Source organism: Elephantulus edwardii, unplaced genomic scaffold, assembly GCF_000299155.1.
Source record: "Elephantulus edwardii isolate Elephantulus edwardi_28Jun2011 unplaced genomic scaffold, EleEdw1.0 scaffold00243, whole genome shotgun sequence".
In the NCBI taxonomy this organism is placed as follows: domain Eukaryota; kingdom Metazoa; phylum Chordata; class Mammalia; order Macroscelidea; family Macroscelididae; genus Elephantulus; species Elephantulus edwardii.
Genome location: NW_006399993.1, coordinates 2,233,145 through 2,247,534, shown reverse-complemented (window position 1 = coordinate 2,247,534; position 14,390 = coordinate 2,233,145). Strand labels below are relative to the sequence as shown.

General features: G+C 37.7%; 1 protein-coding gene and 1 pseudogene across 1 annotated transcript in view; one reads left to right on the top strand and one right to left on the bottom strand.

Moving 5' to 3' along the window:
* Window positions 1-14,390, bottom strand: part of TESK2 (testis-specific kinase 2) — a 230,884-nt gene that overhangs the window by 175,490 nt on the left and 41,004 nt on the right. The gene's annotated exons all lie outside the window — the stretch shown is intronic.
* Window positions 4,048-5,292, top strand: LOC102843088 (annotated as a pseudogene).

The window sequence follows — 14,390 nt, the reverse complement described above, 5'->3', positions numbered from 1 at the left end:
GGAGATAGTGCGATTGGCACAGGACAGAGTGGAGTTTATGGCTGTTGTACATAGGGTCGCTATGAGTCTCAAGCAACTCGACAGTACCTTAACAACAACAACAACCCTAGCTCTCTCGCACTTTCCAAGAATAGGGTAAGTATTAAAAAAGTTACAGGCTAAAATCAAATGATCAAAGATAGAAGTGCACAGTCATTTATTGCAATTGTTCTCAATATGTTGTATAGCAGTTAAAAGCTTATGGTAAGCCAAAGTTGTTGATAGGGTCAAATTATAAAATGGTACAAATAAAAAACAGTATGATGTTTCCTAAAAAAACTAGAAAGAAAAATGCTAAATGATCCTGCAATCCCACTCCTGGTTATATATAAAAGAACAGTTACACAAAAAGACATATACACCCCTACACTCACTGTCTCATTGCTCATCATAACAAAATGATGGAAATAACTGTTCATTGCTCATCATAACAAAGTGATGGAAATAACTCTTAAGAAAGAATAAAAACAGCCCAGATTCAAATATATTCTATAGAGATATTTTTATTAAGACAAAACCAAGATACAGACAAATCATTCTGGAACGAGGGTAACCATCAGTGTGGTAATGAAAGTGTCTGTTAAACTGGGGCCATGGCTTTTATTTATACATTTTAGAGATATAGAAGATTATCACTAGAACATAACTGGTGGAAGTTACAATCTATCACTGATACAAGTAGGACTACAAAAGTAAACAAAAAAGTATAACTGAGATATACACAAAACTGAAGATTTTACAAGTCTATAGGATTGGTTCTGGAGCTTCAGGTATCCAGCTACCAGGGGCAACACATAGCTACCTAGTGATAGGAGCTAAGACTCATGGTCTTGAGGCCTAAATCATCAAGGACACTCAAGAACGTTTTCTAGTTCTTTTTGTAAGCCTCAAAGGTGAAAGGCCCCTCAAGAGGCTTAACTGGTGAGTTCTGATGGCCTCGTCCATAGGGTGTGGCACTGCTAACCCAAAGGTTTCAGATCTCTGGCATGCAAATCCACTGGTTGTTCTAAGGTATAAAGATGAGCAATCTCCTCCTGTTACAATTTACAACCTTGGAAACCCAATGAATGGTAGCTATGAGTTGGAACCAACTAGAAGCAGCAAGTGTGAGTCTTAATTGCCTGCTGTAATCTAATTTCAGCTGTTCTCTTCCTGAGGGCAAAACTACACAACTGGTTTACCACTCTGAAAGATATGGCATGTGACTTTACGTCAAGAACAGAAATGGAGTTAAGGATTCACTACAGATTTTGCAGGAAGCTCTAGGGCCTTAACGTTAAGAGTTGTACTACCAACCCAAAGTCCTAAGGTTCAAAAAAGGGGAGAAAGATAAGCAATCTTCTCCCATGTGATTCACTCCCACTGGAGGGTCATTTATGAATCAATTCCAACTCCATGGTACACAACAACAACAGATTTCAGACTTCCAAGTTCTTCAGAAGTTAAGCTTTTATACATAATCTAAATGGATGAATAAGTAAACTAACTATAGTACATACACAGTGGAATACACACAACTGCAAAGACTAAGAGCGTTCTGGTAGTACAGTCTGTAAAGCTCACTGCTGACACAAAGGTTTAACCTTTCTGGCAGTTCATATCCACTAGTTGCTCCACGAGACAGTGATCAATTGCCCCTACTGTGCAATTTACAGCCTAGGAGACCCTCTGGAGGGTTTGCTATGAGTCCATTCCAACTTGAAGGCAAAGAGTTTGAGTTTGATAATGAATAATGTTGTAGTTAGGTGCTGCTGAGTATGACTCATAGTGATCCTATGAACAAGAGAGCTTAACCCTGTTTTATCCTGTACCATCTTCATAATTTTTTACATAAAACATATTTTAACATGGGCAGAAGCACTCACAAGCAAATGCACATACATGTATGGATGCATAGGCATATGTACATACAAGTTGGGGTGAGCTTCGTATAGAACCACATATATAACAAACCACGGGGTGGGAGGGCACAGTTATGGAGATTTCCTAGACAAATCTGAAGAACTCATAAGATTCTTTTACCATCTCCAGACCTTGGAACCAAAGGATAACTTAGTTAACTGTCTTAATAAAAGTTTGATGAGTAGAGTCTGGGGTCTTAAAAGCTTGAGAGCTGTCACCTAAGATATAACTTGTAAGAAGTAAAAGAGAAAAATGGCAATAAATTTAATCAAAGATTAAATTAATGTACTAAACCCATACAACCCACAACCTCTTCAAACCTGAAACCAGAAGAATTAAATGATGCACAGCTACCACTACAAATCTTTCTCACAGGAGACACACAGAATGTCTCAGATATAATGGAAGATAAATATGGAAAAAAACTCTCAAATTCCTTAAAAAGGCTAGACCTATTGATAAAAGACTAGAGAAGCCCTCAAAGCTATCCCCATGAGATAATCTTTAAACAGTGAAGCTGAATGAAACCTGAATCTATCTCTACAGGTTACCCTTCAGGCAAATAATATACTGTTGTTGTTATATGCCCTTGAGCTGTGTGTAACTCATAGCAACTTAAGAACAATAGATATGAACCATATTCTATCCTGCTCCATTCTCAACATCTCCAACACACTTCAGCCCATTGCTGCTATTACTATGTCAAACCATCTCATTAAGGATCTTCCGCTCTTTTGCTGACCCTCCATATTTCCAAGCATGATGTCCCTTTCCAAGGAATACTTCCCTCTTAATAACATGCCCAAAGTATGGGAGATGAAGCTTCACAGTCCTTACCTCTAAGGAGTACTGCTCTGGCTGCAATTGGGAGTCCATGGGATATTCTGTACTCTTCACCAACACCACAACTCAAAGGTATCAATTTTTTATTCTGTCATCTTTAGTCACTGTCCAGGTCGCAGATGCACAGCAAGTGATCAGAAAGACCTTAGTCCCCAAACTGACACCATTGCTCTTTCATACTTTGGCAAGGTCCCTGAAAGCACTCTCCTAAAGTTATATGTCTCCTGATCTCCTAGTTGCTAATATCAAGGATGGTGACTGTGGATCCAAATAAGATTAAGCTGTTAATTATTTCAATTTTTTTTCTCCATCTTTTATGATGCTGCTTACTGGCCCAATAGTGAGGATTTTTGTTTTCTTGATGTTGAGATGTAATACATATTGAAGGTTGTAGTCCTTGATCTTCTGTGCCTCAAGTTCTCTGCCCAACTGACTGAAGAAATTTTTGCTCCCATTCCCAAGAAAGATAATATAACAAATGTAGAAATCACATTTATCAATATTATCAAATAATATTAATATCACATGCAAGCAAAGTATTACTGAAGTTCATCCAAAAATGGCTAGAGGGCCTTCAAAGCCAAGAGCTAAAGTACTCTGTACATGGACAGAGAACTGACAGACGTTCAAACAGAATTTAGAAGACGCTATGGCACCAGGGATATCACTGCTGATATTTAGTCTTGGCTAAAAACATGAACACCAGAAGAATGACTATCTGTGTTTCAGTGACTATGCAAAGACATTTAACTACATGAATCATAACAAATGATGGCTAACTTTGAGAAGAATGGGAATTCCAGAACAATTAATTTTGCTTATATTAAATCTATACGTAGACCAAGAAGCTGTTGTCCAAACAACACAAGGAAACACTGCATGATTTAAAATCAAGAAAGGGGTGTGTCTGGGCTGTATCTTTTAACCATACCTATTCAATATGTATGCTCTGCAAATCATTCAAGAAACTAGACTTATTAAGAAGAATGTGATTACACAATTAGAGGAAGATTCATCAAGAACCTGCACTACACAGACAACACAAGCTTACAAAAACATACAATATGTGACATAAGGTCGCACAATTTGATGGGGGTGAGACTGGTAAAGGAAAGGGGAAAGATCCAGTGTAAAAAACAATGTAAAGGTCTTCCGCGCGGTGCTGCGGCGACAGAGGCTCTGGCCTTCCTCTTCTGCTGTGAGGCCAGAACCCTGACGGTGTCCCACCACGCTCAAGTCTGGCCAGTGCCACCTGTCTTTGCAATGACCCCCAAGAAACAGGCTCAGGCCAGGAGCAGCCAAAAGACGGAGCAGAAAAAGGAGAAGATCATCGAAGACAAAACTTTTGGTCTGTAGAATAAGAAAAGAGCAAAGGAGCAGAAGTTTATCAAAGCTGTCACTCATCAAGTTAAATTTGGTCAGCAAAATCCACGGCAGGTAGCAGAAAGTGAAGCTGAGAAGAAACTGAAGAAAGATGACAAGAAGAAGGAGTTACAGGAGCTAAATGAATTGTTCAAACCTGCTCAGAAAATAAGTAAAGGTGCAGATCCCAAATCCGTAGTATGTGCGTTCTTCAAACAAGGACAGTGTACTAAAGGTGGTAAGTGTAAATTTTCTCATGACTTGATTTTGGAGATAAAATGTGAAAAATGAAAATGAAGTGTTTACATTGATACAAGAGATGAAAGAGATGAAGAACTTGAAAAAGATACCATGGATAACTGGGATGAGAAAAACTGGGAGAAGTAGTGAACAAGAAGCATAGTGAGGCAGAAAAGAAAAAACCAAAAACTCAAATTGTGAGCAAGCATGTCCTTGAAGCTATTGAAAACAACAAGTATGGCTGGTTTGGGGTATACCCTAGAGGGGGTGATAATGTGCTTTTATCGGGATGCCCTACCTCCTGGATTTGTGTTGAAAAAAAGATTAAAAGAAAGAAGAGAAAGAAGAAGAAATTTCTTTAGAAGATCTCATTGAGAAAGAGCATTCTGACTTAGGTCTGAATGTTACCAAAATCACCCTACAATCTTTCCTTCCATGAAAAAAAGGAAAAGACAAGAAAAGATTAATGAACAAGATATGGAAAAAAGGAAAGCAGACTTCAAAGCAGGGAAAGCACTAGTGATCAGTGGCCGTGAGGTGTGTGCATTTTGTCCAGAACTGGTTAATGATGATGATGAGGAAGCAAGTGATGAGGTTGATGATTCTGTGAGTGTAAATGACATAGATGTAAGCCTATACATTCCAAGAGATGTAGATGATGTGAGTATTACTCTTGCCAGTCCTGAAAGATTCAGCACATACACATCAGAAAAAGATGAAAAGAAATTAAGTGAAGCTTCTGGAGGTCAAGCTCAAAATGGGGAAAGAAGTGATTTGAAAGAACACAACAAAGGGGAGGAACTGGGAAATGAAGCCACTGATTCTCTTCCTTTTGATGAAAATCTGTTCACTGGGGAAGATTTGGAAGAGCTAGAAGAATTAAACACACTTGATTTAAAAGAATGACACTAAACAACTTAATGAACAAATTAAGGCAGCCAGTATGAGTTGAAATTGACGACATAAATTTTGTTCCACCTAGAATTCTTCAACAGGGTATGTTTATTTACCATGCTGACTCTGGAGAGCTTACTCTGAAAAAAAGGAATGCTCTCCCTATTTCTTCTTTTCCAACTTTGACTACATCTCATTCATGGTTAAGTTCAGAGTAGTGCATGATCAAATGAAATGTGGTCATTTCAGAAAATGATTGTTGTAACTGTCTACTCAAGAAGTATAACTGCCTTTACAGCTTTTGATTTTCATTGGGCATGTATTATTACCAGGAACAACATAAATCTAAATATAAAAGATTTCATTTAATGCGGTTTTTAATGAGTGATTTTATTTCCTTGTATTTATGTATTATAAAGGTTGCCTAAATATGAACACTGTACTTCACAGAAGAAATAGCATATGCAAATTCAGTGTTGTATATCTTTGGACAATTAGATGCCTATTTAAGATGGAGCCTTTTTTTTTTTTGAGATGGAGCCTTTTTTTTTTTAGATGGAGCCTTTTTGATACGACAGGATCAGCAATGATACCCTGTGTTAAACTGTTCTCAATTTCTCCCTCTTATTTTGGCAATAAAGTTATAAATAAAAAACACACATTAAAATTAAAAAAGAACCCCAATGTATAGAAACCTTATGAACTTAGTATATAAACTATTATAAAATTATTAACTAACTTGAGAGAGACTGAAGAACAGCATGCTGAGTGAATTAACTCAGTCCCACAAGGACAAAAACTGCATATAACCATTATTGTAGAATGAATATGGGGATCCAAGGGGAGGGTGGAAGCAGATGGGTGAGGATGTACTGGGAGAGGAGGAATTAATCATGGGCAGTACAATTTGATGGGAGGGTGAGGGAAATGGGAATGTTCTGATGTAAAAAAAACAATGTATATAAATTTTGTAAATAAACTAATATAAAAAAATACAATGTACTCTACAATGAAAGATATGAGACCAATGGTCATCACAGATGGGAGGGGAAAAGAAAGTAAAAATAAGAAATAGATGAGTCTGATGAAGAAAAAGACAATAACCCTTTGTTGTAACAAAAAAATGGGTATGAGTGATTACACGAAAAACCATTATCCTCTGCAAACTTTCACTGGGAAAACAATGAGATCAAATGTCAGCATTTACCCAAAAATAAAGGTTAAAAGACAAGGGGGTAAAGGGATGCTGGATTAATGAAGCCAGAATAAATAGACATATAAATTGCATTTGACGTGGTTGGAATCACAGGAGAGAAGAAAGCATCAGATACAAGCTGTCAGGTCATGGGTCGGACAATGGGAGATTAACTCTGAAGGCATTTGGTAGAAGTGAACTGGTATCCTGCTGGAGGGTGGGGCTGGGAAATAAGTGGGTCAAGGCACTGGGCTAAGGGCAGGGACTACACTGTAACTAATGGTCAACTCCAAAATGAGGGATTTATCTTTCACTACTTCATAAATTGTTGTCTGTCAGATACTCCTCTAAATCTAAACATTCAGATTAAGACAGACTAGGAAGAAGGATTGGCCATCCACTTCTGAAATGGCAGGCCTCTGAAAACCCTATGTACAAATGACTAGGGAAGAGAGAAGGAGAACTGACACCTTTGAGCTGTGGTGCTGGAGAAGAGTATTGAATGTACCATGGGCTGCCAAGAAAACAAACAGATTCATCCTAGAGAGGGTTAAATCAGGCTGCTCCTTGGAAGCAAGGATTCTGGGGCTTCGTCTGACATACTTGGGACATGTTGTAAGGAGAGACAGGTCTTTAGAAAAGGACATCATGCTGGGTAGAGTGGAGGGACAGCGCAGGAGGGGAAGACCCTCTATGAGGTGGATTGATTCAGTGACTGGGGTAATCGGGATGGGTGTGTCAGAGGCAATGAGACTGACACAGGATAGAGCACGGTTTAGGGCTGTTGTACATAGGGTTGCTATGAGTCGCAAACGACTCAACGGCACATAACAACAAGAACAAATTGCAATGCTGACACATTATAGAAAAATTGCAACCAATGACATAGAACAGTTCTTATGAACTATGTTAAAGGAGAATTTATTTCTCTGTGTAAACTTTCACCTAAAGCACAATAAAGTATTACTGAAAGAAAAAACAGTACAGTAGATATATTTACAATTAAAAAAAAATAGCTGCAAAAGTTCCTTATGTACAACCAAAAACCTCATGGGATTTGATTCCATGGTATGAAAGTTCTAAGGGGCATCCTGGTTCCTTGAGACATCCCAGTTGGTCTAATAGAATTTTCAGTGCTTCTGCTCCACTTTCCAGTTTACTGCATTGTGCCTGGGGGTCTTAAAAGCCTACAGGCATCCATCCAAGGCACAAGAATTGGAATGATTTCATCTTGCTTGGATCAACAATCAACACCCTTAACATAACAACAACAACATTGGTTCAAATTGACAAGAGCAACTCAAAAGACTAGAACAGGAACTTGAGGGGCAGAGAGTTTATGTTAATAAGGTTAGGAACTCAGAAAAAGAAAGTAAATGAACTGCGCAATTTGAAGAATGTCATCAATGTTACTACATTGTATATGCAGAAACAGGTGAACTGGTGTATTTTGCTATGTATGTTTTCAACAATAAAATTTAGAGGAAAAATAGCAGAGTTATCTCTGAGAAAAAGTACATAAAATTAAATGGATTATAAGGATGTAGTAGAGCATAATATTTCTAGAGATAAACAATCTCGGTTCAAATACTTGTTCTCTACTTAGTTATATGAATTTAGACACATTATTTAATCTTTGTCTCTATTTCCCTATCCATAAAGTAGAAATAACACAACAGTAACTACAAATGATATTTCACATGTATTAACTAGTTTAATTCTTGTAATCATCAACAGAGTTATTGGTTATAATAATTAACTATTATAACAATAGATATTGATTAAGTTATCTTGTAGATGTAAGCACTCAATCACTGTAAAACAGTAAACATTCAACTCATGTTAATTATAAGGAATATCGTCAATGTTACTAAACTGTATATATAGAAACTGATGTATTTTGCTATGTATGTTTTCAGCAACAATAAAATTTAGAGGTGAAAAAAAAACAGTAGAGTTATCACTGAAAAAATTACCTAAAATTAAATGTATTATAAGGAGTTAGATACATACTATTTATTTATATAAAGATACATATCTACAGCAGCACTGTTGGTACCAGCAGCCAGGAAATTAAAAGATGTATTGCATGGGAAAGTCGGCTGTCAGAGATCTCTTCAAAGTACTGAAGAGCAACTATGTCAGTCTGGAGAGTAAGGTGCACCTGATTAAGGCCATGGTCTTTGCAATTACTTGCTATGGGTCAGAAAACTGGACAATAACTAGGGATGATAGAAAGAGAACTGTTGCCATTGAGCTGTAGTGTTGAAGAAGACTACCGAATATACCATGGACTACTGAAAGAACAAAAAGGTTCATCCTAGAGCACCAGGATGCTCCTTGGAGGCAAAGATTCTGAAGTTTCACCTGACATACTTTGGACATGTTGCAAGGAGGTACCAGTCCTTGGAGAGGGACATCATGCTTTAGAGGATTGGAGGGACAGCACAGGAGAGGAAGACCCTCAATTAGATGGATTGATTCAATGACTGGGGTAATGGGGGTAGGTGTATCAGAGACAATAAGATTGGCACAAGATAGAGCAGGGTATAGGGCTGCTGTACATAGGATCACACTATGAATCACAAGCAACTCGATGGCACATAACAACATTTACAGTAAAAGTCTAAAAGCATACAATAGAGAGATACTGTGGAGTGTATCTTTCAGTGTGGCTTTCCTAGCCACAGAACTTGACTCTGCCATGTGGATGGAAAGAAATATGTGAATAGGGTGTGTTAGCCTATCCACCAGCAGACTGTCCAGTCTTCACCAATCTACAAGGGGATTGGCTAGTCTAGCCAACAAATTGAACAGGATCAGCCTCATTCCCCAGCAGTGAAGCAGCAGCAGCAAGAGAATGTAACACATCCTTTGGGACCAGAAATTCTTGTTCCAGCTACATCTATGGCAGCAGCACACACACCTAAACCAGAGACGTGATATGAGATGGGACCTTGAGACTACTACACCACTGGAATCAGAGCTAAGAGGTTTTGCCCAACTTTGTTGGTCAAATAGGGGCAGAGGGTTCATAATTTGCAGGACTGAGAACTTTGTAATACTGACTTAAAGTGGTGAAGTTCAAAGTTGAAGTGTCTGTGAGCATATTTTGGAAGCTGTCCAGACCGTATTCTGCTATTAATCTAGATTATAACCTTTAAACTTCCCCAGTAAGATTTTGTGTGGTTTGTGAGCTATCTCACTGAATTTGAGACCAAATAAGGCAGTAAATTTGGTGTAGAGATGAGTAGAAAAACGTATGGGAGCATGAGGGACATGTCTGACCTCATGGGAATTGGTTTTGTGTTATTAATGCTGTTGACGAGGACAGTTCTCCTTAGTGAAGTCAGTAAAGGTCAGGCATGGCTGTCCCCACGTGGCTCTTTTTACAGGTACACACTAAATTCATGGCATCAGTTGTCTTTTAAAAAGGAACTCTCTGGTAATTTAGTCATAAGGAGATGCACTACCAACCTAATGGCAGGCAGTTCAAATCCACTAGCTGTTCTGTGGGAAAAAGGTAGACAATCTCTTCTTTTAGAAGTGTTTCAACCTCAACTTTTTAAAGCTGTCTTTAAAAAAGAAAAGAGGCCAAGAGGAGGAAGAAAAGCAACTTCTAATACCACAATGTTTTGTTCTCTTTCATTAAAAAAACCCAATCTGTAGCTAATAACATAAAATTACATATTTGTTAATTTTGCTATTTTAGTAATGTTAACTCTGGGAGGTGGTTCTTACTTTCTTACATTTCACTCAATATTTTTCCCAATTTTTAACAAAAAAAAAAAATCTATTGCCAATTCAATAGATATGTAGTATGCTTCAGCCTACAAAAATAGACAACAATTTAGCAAAAAAATACATCTTAATGTGCAAGCCAAGCCCCTAGATTCACAAACTTTCATTCTGCAACCACTTACTATAGTTTTCAGTCCAAGGAGTACATATGGTTTGTGCTACAAAATCTAAGGCACTGGGGGAATTTTTTTAAAGACTATATTTAATAATTCAAACCCATAAACAAAATTAACAAGAGTGTACAGAAACACTGAATTTACTCACAGAATCCCTGTTATATACTAAAGGAATTCTAATTACTAGACAGCAGAAATAAGTGATAAAAAGTTAAATCCTTTAATGGGAGTAAGAATTTTATTAAATCATTTTTTGAGAAGTGTTGATCAAGGATAAACTTGCCTTCTACTCCTCTGGCCAGCATTGACCACTTTTTAAACTAAGTCAGCCAAATTATAAATTGTTTTCCATTTACTCCGTCAAATTTGAATTAGCTGTAGAAAATGGCAAAGATGTATCTGAAAAAATACTAACATCATGCCTTAGCAGATCTTTGTTTAAATCTGAAACCAAATCATCTGTTAATTATTTACTGACAAATGTTGTTGTTGTTATGTGCCATGGAGTCGCTTGCGACTCACAGCGACCGTATGTACAATAGCCCTAAATCCTGCTCTATGCCAGTCACCAAATCAATCCACCTCAAAGAGGGTCTTCCCCTCCTGCGCTGTCCTTCCACTTTCCTAAGCATGATGTCCTTCTCCAAGGACTGGTCCCTCCTTACAACATGTCCAAAGTATGTCAGAAGAAGCCCCAGAATCCTTGCCTCCAAGGAGCAGCCCAATCTAACCCTCTCCAGGATGAATCTGATTGTTTTCTTGGCAGTCCATGGTACATTCAATACTCTTCTCCAGCACCACAGCTCAAAGGCATCAATTCTCCTTCTATCCTCCTTAGTCATTGTCCAACTCTCTGATGCGTAACAAGTGATTGCAAAGACCATGGCCTGTATCAGATGCACCTTAGTCTCCAGAGAGACACCATTGCTCTTCAGTACTTTGGAGAGGTCCCTAACAGCCAACTTACCCATTGCAGTATGTCTTTTAATTTCCTGGCTGCTGGTGCCAAGAGTGTTGACTGTGGAGCCAAGCCGACTAAAGTTGTTAACAATTTCAATATCTTAATACTTTATTTTAAAATGCATGTTATTTTACAATATTCTCAGTCTCTGAACTATCATCATCTTATTTATGAAATTTTACCTTTTGATACTAATCAACTCAATCTTTGTTTTTCTGAGACTGAATCACAGAGGAGGAACCCTACAAACCAGAGTTCTTTGATACTAATCAATTCTCTCAATTCTCATAGCCATCTAATCTGAATCTAATCTAATCTGAACAGGCTGACCCTCCACTGGGTGGATCCACTGGGTTTTCCAGGCTACAAATGACATGGGAGAAGGTTACCCACGTTTCTCCTCTGAGCTCTGGGTGAAGATTTTAGGTTAGCAGTGCAACTCTATACAGTCTACAACACAAGTGCCTAACCGCTCCCTTAAAGTATACACTTTAGGCACAAGGACAGTTTATAATTACCCTCAAATTTACTAGCTATCTTCATCTTTACTAGAAAGATATAATGACTGAAGAAACTACACGTTTATATCTAAACAAGCTGTTTGATTCAAGAGAGACAATTTTTGCTAATCAAGTAAGAATAATTACAAGTTTATATGAACTTGGAATTCTGATTATGAAAACAGACGCTGATAGCTTTTAAAAAAAAAAAAGAAGTCAACTTGAACCTCCAACCTTCTGCTTCACAGCTGAAGGCATTAATCACTTGCACTACCCAGGGACTCCAGTTCTCAACCAAGGGCATGTGAAAATTTAGGGGGAAGATCTTATCAGGAGAAAGTTGTCAAAATGGTGGGGAGGTAGGGTGTGGGCTCTACTGGTATTTTAGTGGGCAGGGGCCAGGGAGGCTGAATGTTCTACAATGCACAGAACAGTACTTGCACAACAAAGAATTGTTCTGCCCTAAATACCAATAGTGCCCCCGCTGAGAAGTACTGTGTGAGCAAAGCTTAATCACATTTGTTCTGGAAGTAGAAAAAAATACATTGGTAATCTTTAAAAAATGTGAAAATTATGAGGCTTACAGGAACAAAAATTCAAGCAACTGTACCCTCAACTTCACTATTTATCATCATATTAAAAGCTCAATTTCTTGTCTTCTACATAGAAAACACCAATAAACCAATTGTGATGGAGTAAATTCCAACTTACAAAGACCCCCTATGCTCCAGAGTAAACTCCATAGGGTATTCTTAGCTGTAGTCTTTACATAAACACTTCAGCTAGACTTTCAAAGATAAACTACTGTTTGTGCCACTCAAAGAGCCTTCTTTTCTACATTGGCTTTGTTTTCAAAGGTTAAAACTTTACTTAAATGAAAATTAGAATTGATTTGTTTGTCAAAGAGATGATAGAATAGTTTTTTTTGTTTGGTTTGGTTGTAGGTTTTTTTAATAATTTTAATGAACGTTTACAGAGATTTTGGATTTCCATACATTCATTGCTGCACTTCTCTCCCGGCCCAGCCCTCCAGTTCACTCCTCTCTTTTAAAAGTAAAAGAAACACTCCCTCCCTGGTAAACAATCTCCCCCCACCCACCCCTCCCACCGCCCCCAAGTACATTCCACTATGCAACCTTAATTGTGGACTCTTGTGGGTAGAATAGTTTTTAAGTTAAAAGCTCTTATTAGTGTCACGGGGAATTTTCAAAAGCTGTCAATGACAAAATCAATGGACTGAATACTAATAACCAAAGATCAAACTGTGAGACGACCTTCAACAAGATGGACTAACAATGACTGTAATAATAAGCCCAAGCATGTCAGAGATTATAAGGATGGCTCAAGAGAAAAGTTCCCATCTTCAACTCATAGGGTCACTATGATGGCACCAATCAAATAAACAAACATCATAGGCATCACCCATGATCATCTACTCAATGAGGTAGGAAACAAGTAAAAAATAGAAATGTCAGAAAACACACCAAAAAACTTTTCCAACAGGGAAAAAAGGAAAGCCACAAACTGGGAAAATATATTTGGTAATGACATTATCTAAAATTTATAGAATACTCCAGCACCTTATCAAGAAAAAGGTAAGCAATCCAATTATAAAATGGGCATAGGATAAGAACACACACCTCACTCACCAAAGACGACAATTCCGATGGCAAACAAATACATGAAGAAATGTTCAAAATCCCTTAGCTCTCAGAGAGATGCAAATCAAAATAACTACAAAGTATCATCTCATCCCAGTAACCATAGCAAAGTTCAACAGAGAAGCAAACTACAAATGCTGGTAAGGTTGTGAAGAGACTGAAACCCTTATTCACTGCTGTTGGAAGTGTAAAACGGTGCAACCACTTATGGAAGGCAGTATGGTACTTTCTCAAGAAGATGGAAATAGATTTATCATTTGACCTAGAAATTCCACTACTAGGAATATACCCTATAAAACCAGAACTGCCATCCAAACAGATATAATATGCACACCCAATGCTTATTGCTGCGCTATTCACAATAGCAAAGAGATGGAAACAACCCAAGTGCCCATCAACAAATGAAGGGAAAGAAATACTATAGTATATTCACACAATGGAATACTATACAGCACTGAAAAATAAGGAATAAAATATTACACAACATGGATGATCCTTAAGGACATTATGCTGAGTGAAATACCTCAGTCACAAAAGGACAAATACTGAATAACACCACTAATATAAAATAGTACAAACATGAGGGTTGGGGAAAACTAAGAGGGGATAAATAATAAATAGTGCACTGGAAAAGATGAAGGAAAGAACTGTTTAAAAGGAAGATATGATTAGACACATCTGTATGACAAGAGTCCAGAATAAGAGATGTATAGCAATGTGGACTGGGGAGAGGCAGGTAACTGCAACAATTAACAAATATTTTTTAAAAAGTGAACTGGCATTGAAGTCTATGGGGGAGAGAATAGTCTAAAAGTATTATATTTTAGGGCATTATTTTTATCGTAGGAGTATGCAATGAGGGTTGCAGAGTGGATT